Source organism: Camellia sinensis, chromosome 1 (assembly GCF_055761805.1).
Source record: "Camellia sinensis isolate YWXY chromosome 1, ASM5576180v1, whole genome shotgun sequence".
Classification (NCBI taxonomy): domain Eukaryota; kingdom Viridiplantae; phylum Streptophyta; class Magnoliopsida; order Ericales; family Theaceae; genus Camellia; species Camellia sinensis.
Window position 1 is genome coordinate 96,687,006 of NC_138961.1, and position 20,983 is coordinate 96,707,988.

Consider the following 20,983-nt stretch of genomic DNA (forward strand, 5'->3'; position numbering starts at 1 on the left):
ATTACTACTTTTTCATCACACTTTTTAAATAAGTGTAATTATATATATATATATATATATATTTAATCACACTCCCTAAATAGGTGTGATTGTATAAAATATTTCAATTTGATTTTTATATAAAATATACAATTCCCAAATCCGCGCCTCTATTCTACCCATGAATGATAGAGACAACTTACTACTAGAAAAGGAGACTTTAGACACGGAACTTTTTCACCCATTTTTTCATCTTCCTATCTCTCTGTCTCTCTTCTCTCTCTGTCTCTCTGTCTCTCATCACTCTTCTCTGTCTGTCTGTCTGTCTCTTTCTCTCTGTGTCTCTTATTTTTCTCTCTCTCACTCATCACTCTTCTCTGTCTGTCTGTCTATCTATCTCTCTCTCTATTTTTCTCTTTGTGTCTCTCGTTCATCTCTCTTCTGTCTATTTCTCTCATCCCTCTTCTCTCTTTGTCTCTCTTCTCTATCTCTCTTCTCTTTATCTCTCTCGCTCATCTCTCTCTGTCTCTCTCTCGTTTATCTCTTTTCGCTCTTTTTTTCTCTCCTCTCTTTGTCTATATCTTTTCACCCGTTTTTTCATCTTCCTCTCTCTTACTCATCACTCTTTTCTTTCTGTCTATTTGTCTCTCTCTCTCTGTGTCTCTCACTCATCTATCTCTTCTCTCATCTCTTTTCTCTCCCTGTCTCTTCGCTCATCTCTCTCATTTCTATCTCTCTCATCTTTCTTTGTCTCTCTCGCTCATCTCTCTTCTCTCTATCTCTCTTTCTGTCTCTCTCGTTCATCTATCTTCTCTCTTTGTCTCTTTTTCTGTCTCTCACTCTCTATCTCTTTATCTTTTTGTCATTTTCTCTCTCTCTTCTCTTTCTCTCTCTCTCTCTCTCTCCCACTATGTTGGCGTTGCTCACTCTTTCCATTCTGTCTTCTCTATTTATTGAGCTCCCTCTCGATTTATCTATCTACTACAAGAAAATGCACTTTTAGCGACCACTTTGTCTCTCTCTCGTTCATCACTCTGTCTTTGTCTCTCTCTCTCTCTCTCTCTTCTCTATCTGTCTCTCACTCATCTCTCTCTCTCTCTTTCACCACCCATCTCCTTTACCACCTTCACCACTACTGCAAACGCCATTCTACTACCACCATTACTACCACTGTCGCCACTTCACCTCTACGACTACCACCTCGAAACAAGCTAAACCCTAACCTAACCGCTCAATCTCGACCCTCAATTGAAGTCCTCTCACCCCCTCTCGAGCCCCAAATTGCCATGAAATCAACCAAACGCGCTTGCATTGTCGGAGTCGCGTTCAATTGCTACTTCAAACAGATCTCTCAGAAGTGTTTTTGAAAATCTTCATCTTCTTCATCTTCATCATCAGCTAGAGTTTCCTGGTTTTCGAGCTCTTCGAAGATGTCAATGGCGTCGCAAGAGCATCTGGACAAGATGCAGCTTCGCCAAAACTCCTATAACCTCTGGCACATCGATCTGTCTTTCACTCATCTTTCTCTCTCACCTCCCATCTCCTCTACCACCCATCTCCTCTACCACCTTCACCACTACTGTAAATGTCATTCCACTACCACCACTGTTGCCACTCCACCTCTATAACTACCATTATTACCACTATCGCCACCGCTCCACTACCACCACCACTACTATTGCCACTACTACTACTACCATTAACTCTCCTCCACCACCGCCACGCCATCTCCTCTACCACTATCACAACTTCACCACTAATTTCCTTTACTATCACCACCACCACCACCACCACCATTACCTCTTATCTACCTCCTTCATTACTGTTGCCGCTCCCTCTCTTCCACCATAGAAAATTAGTTCCTAATTCTTGGTAACCAAAAAAAATGGGCCGCGAGAAAATGTTTTTAATTGACCACAAAAAATTAACTTTATTTTAATAGAAAATATTTTTCATTAAAATATTACCTCAATTTCTACCAAATAAAAATAATAATAATTTTTTTCATTAAAATAAAAATGAAACAAATAAATTTTCAACCTTAGTAACTAAAAAAAAAATAAAAAATAAAAAAAAATGATTTTTTTTTTTAAAAAAAATCATTAACTACAAAAAAAAAAAACAAAACAAAACAAAATTAATAAAACCACGTCACACCGCTTCTCCTCTTCTTTTCTTCTTTTCTTTTCGTTTCCCCCTCTTTCTATCTAAATTCCCCCCCCCCTCCTTTTGTTTCTCACCAACTCAAAAAACTCCCTTAAAAAAAAAATCCCCAATTTCTTCTCTCTCTCTCTCTCTCTCTCTCTCACTCTCACGTCTGCAAGCAGCGGCAGCGGCAGCAGTAGCAAGGGGGGACGATGGCGAGCAGCGAGCGACGACGGTGAGCATCGAGTGACGATAGCTAGCAGCGGCAGCGGTGGTGTGGCGTCTCAGATACCTTTGTCGATTCAACCCGTCCCTCCGATTGAGCTATTACGGTTTTGCCCCAAAACGAAAACCTGGCAACGCCGACTGAGGTAAACCTCTCTCTCTCTCTCTCTCTCTCTCTCACACACACACACACACACACACACAAACACACACACATTTCAATCCAACATATATGTATATGCACATAAGTAATTGAGGCTTAGTTATGAACATTTGTGTTAATGCAGAGCCTAGAAAGCTTGAGAAAATTGCATAATAATAGATGAAGATTCAATTTTTTTATTTTTTATTTTTCTGTTTGTTGATTGACTTTGTACTCTCTTTTTTCCCCAGAATTATTATTGCTTTTGGTGATGAAGCACGGGTCGTTCCAGGACAATTCTTCAGTAACAATTTCATTATTTTTTTTGTTCCTACTTAGTTTTTGGGCATTTCTGTGACCATGTAGATTTATTTGTGTTTAATTTCTTCATTTAATTGGGTTGTTGATGAGGTTCTGTTTGTTAATTTCTTAGCTCATGTAAATATTATTATGCAATCCAAGAGTGACTTTCTCTGGCTACAGCATTCCTAATCCTGCAGATGCTCGAGTAAACATAAGAAGGTGTATACTTAAGAAATCTAAGGTATGAAAATGTATACTTAATTGAGTGTAGTTTAAGTGAGTTATGTATATTATTTTTAAGTGAGTTCTGTATAAAAATGAGTTTAAGTGAGTTCTGTATGAAAATGTATATTTCTTAAAGATCTTTAAGAAATATTATTTTTCAATCATCTAAGAAGGGTCCTTTTTCGATTCAATTGCATTGGACTATTTTGAGGTTCAATATGTTCTCTGGCTAATTTGTTATTCTCCATGGCGAGTGTACAATCATAGTGGAATTGCATAGAATGAAGGCAATGTCTCCCTGGCTTCATTATGTGTAGTTTGTGTGTTTATATATTTAATGTCGTAACATATAATTCGATTGAAGAGTGTTTCTTAGATTTTTAGACTGCATCTTGTTTATATATTTTGTGATTCCTACTTTTGTTGTGTTGCAGTAAATGTTATTGGATAATGTTGACCTGGGAATAAATGTTTCAGGAGGGTCATTTAAGTGAAATGCTAGATTTATTGCTGAGAAGATGTAAGACAATAAGTGAAATGCTAGATTTAGGTTTTTTGGTTTTTGTTTGATACCAAGCCAAACCAAGCCTTAAGTCCCATCAAATGGAGTCGGCTTGGTTTTGCTTGATAAAACTTAAAATTTCTGGTGCTAAGTAATGAATTTATAAATTTAAAATTTTTATGAGAAATATACCAAGTAATCTTCACAGTTGCAGGCTGTGTTGGTTCAATTCATGGTTTCTATTTTCAGAGAAGTGGCTCCTGGTGTCATCTATATCGAGGGCAGAAGGAAATTGTATAGCTTTACTTTAAAAGAGGGTTATAACTTGTAATTAATTATGATCAAGTCTATTTTTTCTGCTTGTTTTGGCTTTTGTCTGTGGCTTTGAGCTTCTTCAACCGGTTATATTCTAGCTTCGTATGCTCAATTCCTTTGGGATGCAGCAGAGGAAGAGGTAGAGGAAGGGCACTGTGGAATGGACAGCAGCAGTATGACATCACCAAAGTTTCTTATTACAGCTGTGGCAGATGCTGATGTTACTGTTCGGCATTCTATATTTTCCTCTCTGCATGAAAATGGAGGATTTGATGATTTCTTGGCACAGGCTGATAGTTTGAGTGCTATTTTTGCTGCATTAAATGATGAGGTATGATTTCACTTAAATTTTAATTTTTAGGTAGTCGGTAAGGCTGATGAGATATGGATCTTATTTTCTTTCATGTCTTTTTTGTTAGGTTTGTGTTTATGGAGTTTAGTAGTCTTCAGATTTGTCTTACTTGCTAGTTCCAAATTCTGTACTCTATTCTTGTTATATTAGGTTGGTTTGTGTAATATTTGTGTGTTCACTAGCCACTTCCAAATTCCATACCCTATTCTTGTAATATGAGGTTGGTTTGTGTAATATTTCTGTCTTCTTACAATTTAATAAAGAATAATGTACTTTTGAGTAGATGTAATGCCTAAGGCAATCTAGGAGTGATTCCTACGATATTTTCGCTTTTCTTGCCCTCCACTCCCTAGTCTTCTGCTTTTTAGGTCTTTAAATTTGGATGGCAAGCCTTGTTAACCTCCTTATTTTCATGATATTGTTAATATGGCAAAAGTTTCTCTTTTCTGGCCTAATTAAATTGCCAAATCCTCACCCTGTTTATAGACCGCTGCAAGTCCAAAAAATCCATCATTCACTACCGTTAATGGAGACAATGAGAAGTAGAGAAAGAAGAATAAGGGTTTGTCTTTTTATCACTACTGTTAATGGAGTTAGTGTTGCAATTTAGTCGAAAATCACATGAGGGGACATGTGACTATTTTGAGAAGAAAAGGGAGTAAAAGTACACTGGGCCGCTGCCACAAGTGATAAAATGGATTTTGCCCTATATATATATATATATATTATGAGACAAAGAACAACCTCATGAATGAATAATTAATCATCTACACGTCTTTTATTTATCTAGGTGAAGGAAAGGAGGACCAGGCTCCCAGTTTCAGCAACTGTACAAGGACATATTGGACACTACCCATGGACCATTATCTTATTGACTTATTACTGGACCAGGTGCTAAGAGGGAATAAAATTGGGCATTCATTCATAACTCAGGCTTGGAATGAAATGGTGAAGTCATTCAATTCAAAATTTGGATCTCACTATGACAAAGAGGTCTTGAAAAGTCACTATAAACATTTGAGGGAGCAATATAATGACTTAAAGATTCTTCTTGATCACAATGGGTTTTCTTGGGATGAAACTCAAGAAATGGTTACTGCTGAAGAGTATGTTTGGGACTCTTATACCAAGGTGAACCACCATTCACATGCTTCTTGTTACTGAGTTGTGTTTTGTTTGATAGTTCATTGCTTATGTTTTACAGTGCAGGCATATCCTGATGCTCAATTGTATAAATTTAAAACTGTCCCAAGCTTCAACAAATTATGTGTCATATATGGCGAGGAAGGTTCTAATGGAAAACCTAGCAATATGGCTCACAGTGAAGACCTCGATGGTATAGATCCAGTTTTGATGGTTGTTAATTGGCATCTTGTTATTCTCTGATACTGAACATATTGCTTATATCATCTGAATTATTAACAAATCTCACAAAAGGCATTTTTTTTGCGGGGTTCAGGAAAAAGAAGGAAATGTTGCCATAGTTTTTCCATACTTCTCAAACACTGGCTCCTCAACCACATCTAATGCTGAATTACCAATTTTTTCACTAAGTTGAAAATCTATTGGCTAAAGCTAAATGAAGCTAATTCATGTAACTTTAGCTTGTATGATTGGCAGTAGGTGCATGCCTGCAATCATTGTGAATTAAATTGATCTATCATTGTATTTTCATATCAGAGTCTCTGATTTAAAAAGAAAGGACATTTTTGTAATGCAGATAGTGATTGTTCAAGGACAGATTGGACACCTTCAATGGACCGTTGTCTCATTGACCTTCTGTTAAAGCAAGTGCATAAAGGGCAAATCATTAATCACATATTCGACGAACAAGTATGGATAGATATTGTGGCAGCATTCAATGATAGATTTGGATCACAACATGACAAATATGTTTTGAAGGGTCAGTATAAAAGTTTGAAAAAGCTATATCATAATATGAAGGATCTGCTTGAACTGGGTGAATTTTCTTGGGATGAATCAAGGCAAATGGTCACGGGACCTGATGATGTTTGGGATGCTTATACCAAGGTGAATTGCTTATTCCTTTGGGTCTTACTCTCATTGCAGATAATCTCTCTGTGATAACATCTTAAGCTTGCTTTCATTGCAGGTACATAGATCATAATCAATTTACTGGGAGAATCCCGGATGCATTCTATAAGCACACTTTCTTGAAAGAAATGTGAGTTTCTGTCTTCAATCAGTACAAGCAAATTGCAATTACCCAACACTCGGTGAAATGCTAATTGATTAAATGTTGTCACAGGTATATTGAAGGAAATGCTTTCCGGCCAGGTGTGAACCCTATTGGCGTCCACAATGTCCTCGAAGTTTTTGACACAGAGTTCTTGTTTTAGTCAAAGCTTCCACATATTATTTACTCATAGAATTGTTTCTTTTTGTTCTTGCTAAAACTAGGGTGTTTCAGTTTGAATTGGAATGTAGTTCTATAAATAGGATGTATATAATGTACACTAGTGTTTTGGGAAATTTAAGAAATTTTGGAAGTAGGTTGTTTGACAGTTTAGAAAGGTGTTGTTGGATTCTTTGGTTGTCATTATTTTGTGTGAACAATGTCTGGTGGAACACCATGGTGGGGATGTCTGGTTGTTTGACAGAAATTGAATAAATCGAATGTTAATGAATTATGTATTGTGTCGAATGTTAATGATTCAGTTAATTTGAGTGATGCTTTAAAATTATAGGTTTATTATGGATTGAATAAATTATTAGGAATTACAAGTGTATTGTTTTCCTGCTTTGGCGACCAATTTATTAGTCGCAACAAATAAATAATTTTTTTTCGCAAAAAATGACAATTGCCGACCAAGAGTTTTGGTCGCAAAAAATACATCTATTGCCGACCAAAATAGCTCTTGGTCGTGGAAACTCACTTTTGCCGACCAAAAGTTTTGGTTCGCGAAAAGTAACAAATGGCGACGAAAACCTTTTTTGGTCGTGGAATGTCACAATTGGCGACCCTCCTTTTTGGTCGTGGAATGTCACGATTGGCGACCAAAATTTTTGGTCGCGGAATGTCACAATTGGCGACCAAACTTTTTGGTCGTTGAATGTGATAATTGGCGACCAAACTTTTTGGTCGGGAAAATATCACTTTTCGCGACCAAAGTGTTTTAGCGACTAAATGAATTAGTCGCGGTAATGATATATTTCGCGACCAAAAATTTAGTCGGCAAATCCGACTTTTGCCGACCAACCAAAATTTTGGTCGCGAATTACTTTTGCCGACCCTCAATTGGCGACCAAAGTAGCGACCAAAAAATTTGGTCGCAGATAACTTTTGCCGACCAAAAATAGACTTTTAGCGACCAATTTTTTTGTTGCCAAAAGTGTTAATTCTTGTAGTGTCATTAGATCTCAGAGTCACCACCTAATATTTATTTTAGGAGAATTAGGAAACTCGTGCCTTGTGCCAAGGCCACTATTCGTCGTAACCAATGATGCTTGGCTCAGAACTTTAGATATGAAAAGGGAAAGTCATTAATTGAGCACCCCCACTCACCCGATCAAAAGATCGAGCTTTACTAACCATGATATGAGTTTGATTAACCTTACATGTTCATATTCCGATTATTTAGTAAATCCTAAAATTTACTATGTGAAGCAAACAAATATAGATTGTGCTGTCCATTTTGGAACGATTTGATTTCATTATTTCAAAAAGGTTTTGAATAGTGCAATCATAAAAATCAATTTTATTCCAACTTAAATAACACAACCTTCACTCACTAGCATGCATAGAGGTATATCAAATAAGCAATTAGCCACATGGTAGGATGCTAGACATAGTAAAAAAAACATGCACAGGCAGGATGCTAAAGCACAAAAACTTACATATTTACTAGCGTCTCGCAAATAGGCACAAAACAAAAATTAGCAAACATGCATGCTTCTATATACAAGATCTTAATGCCATTCACTTATGAAATGCAACTACAAATCTGGCTTCTAATACATGACATGTGAATCATCTCAAAATATGAGATAGCGCACAAAATCACATAATAATCGATCAAACTCATAAATGCAAAATTTAGCCGGATCTTAAAGCATAAAGCATGGATGCAAAGCATGGATATGATGACAAGCATGATATATTACATATTTACATATACGCAATTGAAAAAAATGATATAGAACGAAGCGGGGATGGAAAACTATTACATCATTTGAAATATTACAAATTTGAATAGAGGGAGAGAGGAAAAATATTACAACAAAAAGTAAATCCTCACAAACACTCTCTAATTAAACTAAAAATAATAAAAACAGAAACTATAAGGAGGCCTCAGAGACCGTCAGAAACTATCTTACTCATCGCCAAAGGCTACTGGGTTTTGTCCAGTAGAATACTGGCTGGCCGGCAACAAAACCTACCCGCCGGCCACTTTTTTGGCCGGCCAGCCAACGAACTGGTTGGTCGGCCACTCAGGCTAGGCCAAAGACTTTGTTTTGTCCAGAAACCAGAAAAACAAACAGGAAATATATAAGTGGCTCAACTAACCACTTCTAGTTAGCTTACAACAGATTTATAACATGAAATTGAAGTAAGACAAACAATAGAAGAAAGAAAATGTAAGACAATGAAAGAAAATAAAAAGTGTGCACAATTTACCTTCCAAGGAAAGGATTTGATTTCCAAACTTCCTTTTGCTTATCCTCAAGCTTATAGAAGTGTGTTCTCAATTCTCAATTCTCAATTTTAAAATTGTAGTTGGAATGGTGTTTTTAGATGGTATAACAATGTTTGTGGTGTGGGTGGAGGGGGGGAGATATTTACAACTCTCTGTTTTTCACTCAAATTCAAGAACACTCACTCTCTTTTGATCAAAGCTACTTGATTATGGCTATATCTAGGGCTGAGCAAGGAATCCGTGAAATCTGTAATCTAATTCGGTCGTGTCCTATCTAGTAGGTTTGAATTGGTTTTTTGAATCCATGGTTCGGTTCCGGATTGAAAAATTAAAAATCCATAGTCCATGGATCGGTTCTGGATTGAACTCCACGGTTTTATATTGGAACTGATCCGAACTGTATACAAATAACCTATATTTATGTTATACACCCTCCCGCATAATATCTTTTTTAATTACGTTTGTTTGTTAATTTTTAGTTTTAATTTGTAATAGTCTAAATACTTATGGTGGAATCAGTTTTCTTATAGTTGTTTAAATTCTAAAACAGTATGCCGCTATTATAGAAAGGCATGTTGCTATTGTGGAACTAATATAATGTTATATTCATGTTTTTATGAAATTAAAATGTTTTATATATATATATATATATATATGTATGTATATTTTTTGCTATTTAATTATGTGAATATCTTGTCCTAAATCGATCCAATCCATGTTTAAATGGATTGGTTTGGATTAGTTTCATGATTTAAACGGATTGGATTGGTTCCAATTTTTCAATTACCGTAGATAACAAATTGGTTTTGGTTTTACTCCAATCCGGACCATGCTCACCCCTTAGCTATATCAGAATTTATGGAATGATTTTGGTGTATGGAAGATAGAATTTCAGTGTGTGTTTTGAACAAAATAGAAGTCTTTCTCAACAACTTAAGCTTTCTCCCTTTTTTTTTCTCTAGCTCTCAATTCTTCCTTAATTGAATTCTCTTTTTTTTGAAACATACATTCTGAGTATCTCCATATAGACAAGGATGAAAAGCCAAGTTAGGGAGGTGGGAGACATGAATGATGGGGCGACATAGGGTGGTTGAATGAATGCAACCTCTTAGGTAGATGACAAAAGCTCTTTTGACAATTGAAACCAGAGAAAGATCATGGAGGGCTTCTAAATCAAGAAAATATGTAAAATGGCATGAACCACACGCTTTCATCAAGAATTCTACCAAAACGGCCCTGCTTCTTGTAAAAGTAGCCGGTCAGCCAAAAAGTTGGCCAGCCAGCCAAACCAATGGCTAGGGCTGACTGCTTTGCATGAAATAGGATTTTTTGACAAAATTCTCATCATTTCCTCCTATTTCCACACTGTCCTTTGCTCAATTTCCTGAGAAAATGTTTCATTTTGAAGTTTAAAAGTGAGCCTCAGAACACTACAAAAATATTCGGAATAAAGAGTGAAAAAAAGTTTTGAAAGAAAGTTTTGAACAGGATTTGAACACTTGGCCGAAACAGGCTTAGGTTTGAAAACGAAGTATAAATTCCATCTTTCTTACTGAAAATTATGTGAGAAACACATTCCTATTTTCATCATCGGATAATCGAAGGAAAGCACTCAAATCCTAGGGCCAGTCAAAATGGGGTATCTACAGTTGCCCCTTTTTGATAGAACTCAACGTCATTTCTTAATGTTAGTGAATGTCAAAGCTCAAAGACGACCCTTTCAACAAGGCCGTAAGATTTAGGCAAACACATAAAATGCAATGCAGGTTGGTTGAACCCGAGGGTTGCCTACATATCCCTTGACAAGGAGCCAAACCAATGTAGTTCAGGAACAAAATGCAAATGATATGCAATTGAAATACATTTTGAAAGCTGGACTACACAATTCACGAAGCCAAAGGTTTTGAAAATTCATGATCAATGTAATGCAATAAGTAATATGAAGCATAACAAGGGATACGTCCCAACACATTCACAAAAGAGAACAAAATGTAACCGAAGAAATAGTTTTAACTTACAACCCAAAATATGGGAGGTATTAACCGATGAATAGTCTCAACTAACAACCCAAGAAAATTGAGGTATTAATTGAAGGGGGTTTGGATTGCCAACTTGAGAAAAGGATAGTTTCGCCATCTCCAAAAAGGGCCAGTACAAATCAAGCGGTTTGATCCTACAACCCAAAAGAAGGGGACCAACATAAACTGATGAAAAAGGTGTTATAATCAAATGTTGATGTAAAAAGATTGTAGCCAAAGGATGCAACAGTATGACCATGCTAATGCAATTGAAAGTTGAAGTTTTTTTTTTTTCCTATTACTTTTCTGTTTTTGAAAATGCATGAATGCAATACAATATGATAGGTGGTGAGGCAAGCCTCATGCAAATGGAACAAACAAAGGGATACAATCCAAACATGCTCACATGAGAGTAGAAATGGCAACGGGGCGGGGCGGGGCCGGGGACTACCCCCCCCCCCCCCGGTCCCCGATCCCCGAAAAAAATACCCCCCCGTCCCCGTCCCCGTCCCCGATCCCCGACGGGGACCCATAGCCCGGCCCCATCCCCGCCCCCGATCGGGGATCGGGGATCCCCGGCCCAGGAAAATCCCCGGTTTTTTTTTTTATTTATTGTAAAAATCTGTAAACATTAATAAACATTCTCAATCACCCTTCACTACTGGATGTATAAATGTTGGAATTTTTCAGTTGGAATATCAACCCCTAATAGCTTCATTTTTTTAATTAATTAAAACTCAGCCACAACAAAACAAAAAAAAAAAGAAAGAGAATAATTACTGATAAACATCCTGTAGCAAAACATCCTGTGATTGTAAAGATTGAGAACATCCATAACTAATTGAGAACATCCTGTAGCAAAAATAGTTAATCACTGATTGTAAACTAAAAATGTAAAGATTGGGTGTACATCCTGTGATTGTAAACTACCTAATCACTGATTGAGAACATCCTGTAGCAAAAATCCAGCAGTCCATAAACAAAATATATGTCCAGTAGCCCACACACAAGAAAATTCAACAAGTAGCAAAGAGAATAATTAATCCCAAGCACAACCCGCAAAGGATAGGTTACCCAAAAATTGAAATTAAAAATAAAAAAAATATATCCATTACAACATAAAAAAGCAAATCCATTGTTTCTTCAAACCCATACAAACCACAGAACTTCCATCATCTCCTTCAACTTGAATTCCTGTTAAATAACAAAAGAAAAAAAAAACAAATAATTAATATTAATAATAAAATGTAAAAAATGTTAATTAAAACAAAAAAGATGACAACTAACACAAAAGTGGCACATGACTGATCCGAATCGATCTCATCATCATCATATATAGTTGCATAGCCCACCGATTCCAATGTTGAATTTCCTAAAAAGTAAAAAATATAAATTCAATAGTGAAATTATTCAATGATAATATAAATAATAAAAAGTGAAATAATAATATGTAAATTGGATGAAATAATACCTTTCATCTCTTCACCCCACAACCAACTTTGTGCACACATTAATGCTTCTAATGTGTTTGGATGAAGTCTACTACGATGTGGACTCACCAACCTTCCACGAGTACTAAATGCTGACTCAGAAGCAACAGTGGATACAGGAATAGCTAAAATGTCCCTAGCTATTGCCTGTAAGGTCGGATATTTTGGTCCACTAGCTTTCCACTAATTCAAAACATCAAAACCTGAAGTTCTTGGCAAAACATTATTTTCTAGATAATGGTCCAACTCTGATCTTACATTGTTCATTTTTTTACTTCTCTTTCTACTAACAAACAAATCAAATTCTGAAAGGGTCTCTGTAACAATTTCTGCATGAGCAGAAGAGTCACCAACAACATCGGTCTCCATACCAACTCGGTGCTGATACTCTTGCAACAAATCACAACAAATATGACAAACCCTATCAACTTCATCTTCAGCTTTGTCTCCATAAAGTTTTTCAAAATAAAACTCCAATACACTCATCTTATACCTAGGATCAAGTACAACTGCAACCCCAATAACACCATGTATCACTAACCAATATTTATCAAATTTTTCCACCATTTTTGATGCCATTGTTCTGATCACTTCAATTTCACAAGAGAGCCATTGAGACAGTGTCATCCTAATCTCACATAAAGCTGGGAAACAAACATTGGCTGTGGGATACTTTGTACCAGAAAACAACTTAGTAATAGAAAAAAAATCTTAAACCTCCCACTAATCTCTCTAGCAAACTCCCATTCTTGCTCAGTTGGCACAGTCTTATATTGGGGCTCTCTAATTTTCAACCTAGAAAAGACATCCTTATACAATAAGGCTGTCTGAAGCATCAAGTACGTTGAATTCCACCTAGTTGCACAATCAAGTCCTAATTTCTTGGTATGTGGAATACGCAATTGGTTGACTGTTTCTTCAAATTTTTCTACTCTTTTTGGTGTTGCTGTCCAATAAGCTACATTCTCTCGAATTTTCTCCACACCAACTCGTATGACATCCAATCCATCTTTCACTATCAAATTCAAAATATGCGCACAGCAACGCATATGAAACAAAGTACCACCCAACAAAAGCGATGAATTACTTAACTTATCCATCAACATGGTAATCATGGCATCATCTGTGGAGCAATTATCAACAGTAACAGTCGAGATTTTTCTATCAATATTCAAATCCATCATACACTCAAGCAAAGTATCACAAAGAACGTCTTTTGTGTGTAGACATGGAACATAAATAAACCTAAAATATGATATTCATAAACAAGTATTAATAACATGCAAATTGAACTGAATAAGATTGAATTTTTAAATGATTTGCAAATTTACAAAAATATACCTCAAAATGCGACTTTGCAACGTCCATGAATCATCAATAAAGTGTGCGGTGACAGCCATGAATCCTTTCTTTTGATTGCTAGCAGTCCACATATCAGTTGTGATTGCTACCCTACTTTTATTATGCTCCACCAAACTCAATGTCTTCACCCTCTCATAATCATAAATCTTTAAAATATCACTCTTTATCGTATTTCGAGAAGGCACTTTAAACAATGGTTGAAGTGTTGCTGAATATCGTTTAAAACCAACATGGTCTACGATAGAGAGGAGATATTCATGCAAGATTATGGCATGTGACAACTCTTTCCTAGCAAAATCTTGATCAAAGATATAAGAATTCATTTTTGGAATCTCTCTACTAAAGTTGTTAGTTAACACTTTTTGCCTCATGTCCATCACTTTTTTCCTAGTACAACTCTTATGGTGATCATGCAAATGCCTAGTTCCATTTTTTGAATCACCTCCAAGATGCTTATTACAATAATTACATATTGCCTTCCACACCCCATTAACTTGTTGTTTTTTAAAATGTTCCCACACAATACTAGGTTTTCTTTTAGTTCCTCCACAAGTAGTATTAGATTCTTCTAAATCAATAACATGTTGATTAGAGAGGGGAGACGGTGAGTTCGTAGGTGTGTTCATAGCTGGCGATGAATCTTGTGACGCGTCACTCTCAAATGGTACTTGAGAATTAACGGGTGCTTCAGAGTTAACTGGTGCTTCAGAGTTAACATCTGACATTTTTAACCTTTATAAAAATAATATGGATTGAATTAATATAAATAAATTAAGTACTCATGATCTTTTAAAAAAATTATGACATGATTGAAACAATTAGAAGATGCATTACAGAAGATTTATGATATAATAAGGAATTCCAAATCGACTTTGGTGATTGCAAAAGGAAGTTTATAAACTACTTGTGATCTTTATGTTGGAGAATGGATATTTTAACAGATTAGAAAAATAATGTGACAATCAGTTTTCTTAGTGGACTAGACAAGTTGTATTAATGATAATATGAAAAACAAACATATTAATCTTTGCCTTAAAAACAAGTTGGGATTCAGAAGCTTTCACTAGTATAGCTTAAAAAACTGTTTCATGTCCTCCTCAACCTCTCTATCTTTATGAATAATTGACCCAAAATATAAAAAAAGATCACTCATGTATTTCATGCTCATCAAGTTATACTCTACTTTCATCCCTGTCTATTTCTACTTCTGCTAAATTTAATACAACAAAATTGATGCAACTTTGAATATCACCTTTGTTCTTATCAGTTGGAACTAATGTATTTTTATCCATTCATCAACCATTTTCTTAGAATTCAAGATCTTATTAAGCAAATTGGTCAACCAAAATGTTCCATCATCACCCAAACACTCCCAAACTTCAATGACAATTCCATCTGGTTCTATAGCTTTTCTTACTTTAATCTTCCTCATAGTCATAGCCTCCTTTACCTCAGGAAGGAATCTATAATTAATATTACTATTAAAATTAACAAGTTCTAAAGTCTATGTTTCTTTCAAAAGGCTTTATTTAAATAGACAGATTATGAGGTATATTTTAATAGACAGATTAATAGACAGATTATAAGATCATCATCTTAATAGACAGATTATCAATAATATAGACAGATTATCAACAGATCAAACCTGATGTGAAAGATAATGATCAACAGATTATCAATAATTCACAAGCACCGATTATCAGGGTCTGGAGGTAGATCTGCATAAAAAATACAACTGATTATCAATATAAAATAAATAAATTTAGAGACAAAAAAAACAAAACAAAACTTTATTGTATTTTTTACAGATCTATACTCAGATCTAAACACTCAGATATATATATATATATATATATATAATATACATATATGTAAACCTAGATCGAAATCCCTAGAGAGAGAGAGAGAGAGAGAGAGACACCTAAACAGAGATGGGAGGCGTGGTGGTGACGAAGGGAGGATCGTCGGTGACGGAGGAAGGATCGCCAGTGACGGAGGGAGGAGCAGCGGTGACAAATGAAAGAGAGAGAGACAGACGAGAGAGAGAGAGAGAGGAGCGGCGTGTGTTGTGTGAGTGTGAGAGGCTTTGAAATTGAGTGTCTGTCAAACCCTAACAAAACAAGCATATGCATATATATATATATCCAGGGACCAAAGGGTCATTTTACCTCGAGGACCATGCGGGGCCGGGCCGGGTCCGGTTCTGAAACACATATCCCCGTCCCCGGCCCGGATATCATCGGGGATGAATTTTTGAATACCATCCCCGGTCCATAGGGGATATTTTTCGGTGAATAACCGTTGAATTCGGGATCAGGGGGTCGGGTCACCGTCGGGCCGGTTTCAGATTGCCATCTCTGCATGAGAGGAAGGAACAAAAGGGTTTTAATCAAACAGCGAGACCTAGACCGTACCTTAAAAGGAAATATGGGGTTGACTTCAATTGGGTAAACAGAAAAGGGGTCTTAACCAGTGTACGAGACCTAAACCGTACCTCGATACGAAATAGGGCAATGGTTTTCAACCGGGTAAAGGAAAAAAAGGGTCTTAACCAATGTACGAGACTTAAACTGTACCTTCATATGAAATAGGGCGATGGTTTCAACCGGGTGAAGGAGAAATTGGTCTTAACCAATATACGAGGCCTAAATCGTACCTCAATATGAAATATGGCGATGGTTTCAACCGAGTAAAAGAGAAAAGTTGTAATCAAAAATAAGTTTAAAGTGATGTAAACAGATTGTAACCATGCATAACAAATATAATAGATAGTGCAAATGTGATGGTATATGCAAAGCACGAAGGGGCAATGTGAGACAAACAATATGCAATGTGATGGATGTACAACAGATAAAATGATAGATGCACAATAGATTAATACAAAAAAAAAAAATTGTGTTTTTTTTTTTTCAAATATTTTCTTTTTTTCCTTGAATTTTGATATTTTTTTTGACAATTTATTTTTGAATTTTTTTTTTCAACAATTTCTTTTCTTTTTTTTTTCATTTTCTTTTGACAATTTCTTTTTGTATTTTTTTGAAAATGTTCTATACATACCATATATACATATACGGATACGAATACATATATGGTATACACACACATATATATACACACAAACAAGCTATATACATATATGGTATATGCACACACACATATATATATATATATACACAGACAAACTATATACATATACGGATACATACATATACACCAGTACATACACACATATTGACATAGTATATACATACACGTATACAGACACAGACATATGGATACATATATATACAGATACAGATATATACAGATACGAAGACAAAATATATACAAAATATATACGGTATGCATATATATATATAGAATATATACAAATATATATACAGATATACACAAGCCCTTCTCTTTCCTTTTTCTGTCTCTCTCTTTACCCTGTTCGTCTTCGTCGAACGTCATGTTCAACGCATGATTTCAACAATCATGGCGTGCCTAATCGACAATAGTTGGACGGGCCTTCGTTTGTCAAAGATTGCCTTGGCAATCTGCTCTTCTTTGGCTCCTTCTTCTCTTCTGTCTTCTTCTTAAACAAGGCCTGCGAGAGAGCAGGGTGCAGAACTACAAACCGCCCCCTACCATTACTCTACCTATTTCCCTTCGAAGGCAATACACTTCCCTGTCATGGCTTCTTCTAGTTGTCCCCTCACTCTCTTTCCTGACCTAAATACTCTTCCGATTGAAAATAATGAGGCCAGCTCTTTTACGCCTCGACAGAGTGCCCCTGCCCCTGCTACTCTTCTCAATTTTCCTACGTTGTCAATCAAACAAACAATGGTAGCGTAATCTGATATTGAGGCCAACCACTACACAATGAAGTCTTGTGTGGAGACAGTGACTACGGTCTCCAATTTGTCTTACCGACTGCAGAACAGGACAAGTGAGGTGCACCGATTAAACACCCAACTCTCTCTGCTCCAGAGCATGTACCAGGATGCTCGAGCAAAGATTAGCACACTGAAGAAGAAAACAATGAGCTGAAACGGCAAGTGACTTCTGCGGCCCGATTTGAAGGTCCTTCGTACTCCACCTTTGATGGCCAGCGGGGAGTAATTTCCTTCAGAAGTTCTGCCAATGCCGAGGTAGAGTCTTCAAAGTCTTCCCAAGAGTGATGTTGTGGCAAGACAGCTGACGGTAGTGACAAAGCTGTCTGCAAATGATGTCGATTTGTAATCTTCACCACCAGGCTGGTGCCAGAAAATCGAGAACATGGCCCTCTCATTTCAATTGTGTTTTCAATTCGTTGAAGAGATTTGTTCTTGTTCTTTCAATTTTTGTACTTTAAATCCATTGGAATGCAAGAAAATTTTCAAATTCTTGTTTGTGTTCTTTACTTATCGTGATCTCTTTCTTACTCAAAAAACCCTTAGAAAATTTGAAGCCCATCACCGAGGCAAGCAAGGAACCAGGAAATTTTTGTTCCCTTAGACCTTGCACAGTCTCCTTTTTAGAAGTAAAAAGATTTTTCACATGTGTACAATCTTTATCCTGAAACAATCACAATCCAATCTTCCTTACTTCACAAAATTTTGTACAAACATAAAGGTGATTAAACATGCATGGTTGTATATATCTGCATTCTGTAGAGATGCTGAGAAACATCTTTCAAAGCCAAATATGTTGCTAGCTCTTTGCAAGTTACTAGAGCATACACGACTATACCATCACTTTTTTTTTTTTTTTCTTTTTTTCTCTTTTCCTATCTTGCTCAATTAGATTATTTATTTATTTATTTATTTATTTATTGTGATAATTGTTCTAAGAAGGGTCCTTTTGAGTCCATTCCAAGAGCATAAACTTGAAGATCAAGTGACGCTCCCCTAACTACATAATCTGGGCAAACAAGAGTCGGATTAGAGTTGATCATGTGGGGAGCAAACCCACTGACCAACTAGGCTACCCCTTGAGTTGTTAGAATGAAATTTAATCACAAAAAGGTCTCTTAATAACTTGTGAAAAATCTAAAATTTCTAAGAAATTTATTTGTGATTATATATCAATTTTAACCAATAAATAACAATCACAATCAAGACAAATTGGCGCAACAATTTTAACATGAAAAAATCACAATTGGAGCACCTCCAATTGTGATAAAAAAAAATCACAGACCAAAGTCACAAAACAATCCACTAAAAAAACAAAAAAAAAAAGAAATTACACAAGTGTACTCACTATTAAAAAAAAAATTAAGGTTTTAGAGATCAAAATTTAGAGACAAAATTATTTTTTAAGGACTAAATAATTTTGTTACAAAAAAGTGTAGTCATTATATTTTTAGCAACAAAAATAGGACATTAGTGATGAATTATTATCCTTTTGCAACTAAATTTTTTGTCTCAAAAAATAAGCCATTTTTAGACCAAATTATTTTGTCCCTAAAAGTCTATTTGTTAGTGACATTTTCAAAATTTTGTCGCTAAAAGCCTTATTTTTGACTTTTTGGGACGACCTTTTAGCAACTATCCTCATAACGATGAAAATTAGTCTCTAAATGTCTTTTGTAACAAAATTTTCACTTTTAAAGACCAAAACATTTAGTCTCTAATACTTTTATATGTTGCAGTGACTCTCAATTACCTAGTGAATCTATGCCCAAATTGAACCGACACAATATGCCTCTTCCACCACCGTCTTTACCTCGGAATTGTCTTGCCCAACGTTGAAACCACAACACCGATATCAAATCCACAATGATAAGCCACTTCAAAATTCACCAAAGCTTCAGGCTCAAGTTCTACGGAATCCACCGAAGAACAAATCTCTCTTTCATGAATAAACAAAACAAACAAATTTTTTGATATAATTCACTCAATTCATGATATAAATCCTCACAGCTATCAAAGGAAACAAGCAAAGAAGCTCCAGATGAAAACCCTAATACCTAAGAAGAAGATCTAGAAGTCATACCCTAAAACCTGATTGAACCGCAACTTTTATTGTAAACAGATCCACGATCTCCGCTCAAGTGCAAGAATGGCTGCTCGAGTAGAGTGACTAAAATACATGTGATTGAATAGGGTCTATGCCTGAGCACAGGAATAGCCACTCGAGCGGAAAAAAACAACTCCCAGTACTTTTGCAGGCAAGTGAAACTTCTGAAAGGTTGCGATCTCTGCTCGAGCGCAGGAATGGCCGCTCGAGCAGAAAAACAACTTCAACAACGAAGTGGCAAACATGATAGGATTAAGATCACAAACTCCTCTACATAGGCACAATTTGGGTTGGATTCGCAATTAAATACTCATAATATCGCTTAAATAAAAGATCAAATAAAATTACAACTGAAAGGAGTTTTGTCAAACAGGATTATCAATAACAAAAACCTAACAACATGTTCAGTCTTTTCAAACAAAGTATGGTAAGTATTCTTGCTTTGCTCAATTATGACCTGATTTTAAGTCTTTATACTTGCAATTTTCAAAAGGCACCCACACAAGCTGCTCTTTTAAGCTTTATGGATGACCATTGTGTCATTGATCGTATTTGTGTCAAATTCATGTCAAAATTTAAAGTCTTTATTTTAGATTCATGTTAGAATTTTTTTTAATATTAATCTGACCTGTTAAACTAATGATATAAAATACCTTGGCATTAGTTAGATTTATAAATGTTTCAGCCAAACTACACCCCTCTTAACATGATTAATATGCTTATTATTTATATAATCCTGACTTGTTTATTATGTATACAACTTGTTTAACCCATTAACAAGAATAAATACATATTTCATCTACTTCTATGGTGACAACTTCCATAAAAATGACTCAAAAAAATTATGAATAATCCACAAACGTCACAATTGAAAAAAACACACAAGTAGTCAAATAGATAAGTCGCAATCTCTATAAAATTATAAATAGCTAGATAAATATTCTAAACCAGTTTAACTTCCAATAATAATAATAATAATAATAATAATAATAGAAGAGTAAAAAATACATCCAAAAATAAAAATAACCGCAACATGAACTCCCAACTGACTCCAAAAATTGCCTTCAAATGAGTTAGCCATGTCAAATTCAAGTTATGGGAGTTTGACACTAATTTAACCTTCTTCTTTTTTTCATGTTATCATGTCATGTCGTTTTCAAGTTTGATCGATTACTAGTCAATCCTAATCCGTTAGCTTTGTATTTCAGTTTGTACCATATTATGTTATACAAAAAACTGTTATATAAATTTTCCTAGTAATTGATGTGTGATACAACTATGGTAT

At 35.6% G+C, this 20,983-nt stretch overlaps 1 long non-coding RNA gene across 1 annotated transcript; it reads left to right on the forward strand.

Moving 5' to 3' along the window:
- The first annotated feature begins 6,248 nt into the window (after positions 1–6,248).
- Positions 6,249–6,713, forward strand: LOC145789869 (uncharacterized). Its single transcript, XR_014328306.1, has 2 exons — positions 6,249–6,373; positions 6,458–6,713. It is a non-coding gene; the product is annotated as an uncharacterized LOC145789869 (long non-coding RNA).
- Positions 6,714–20,983: the final 14,270 nt, after the last annotated feature.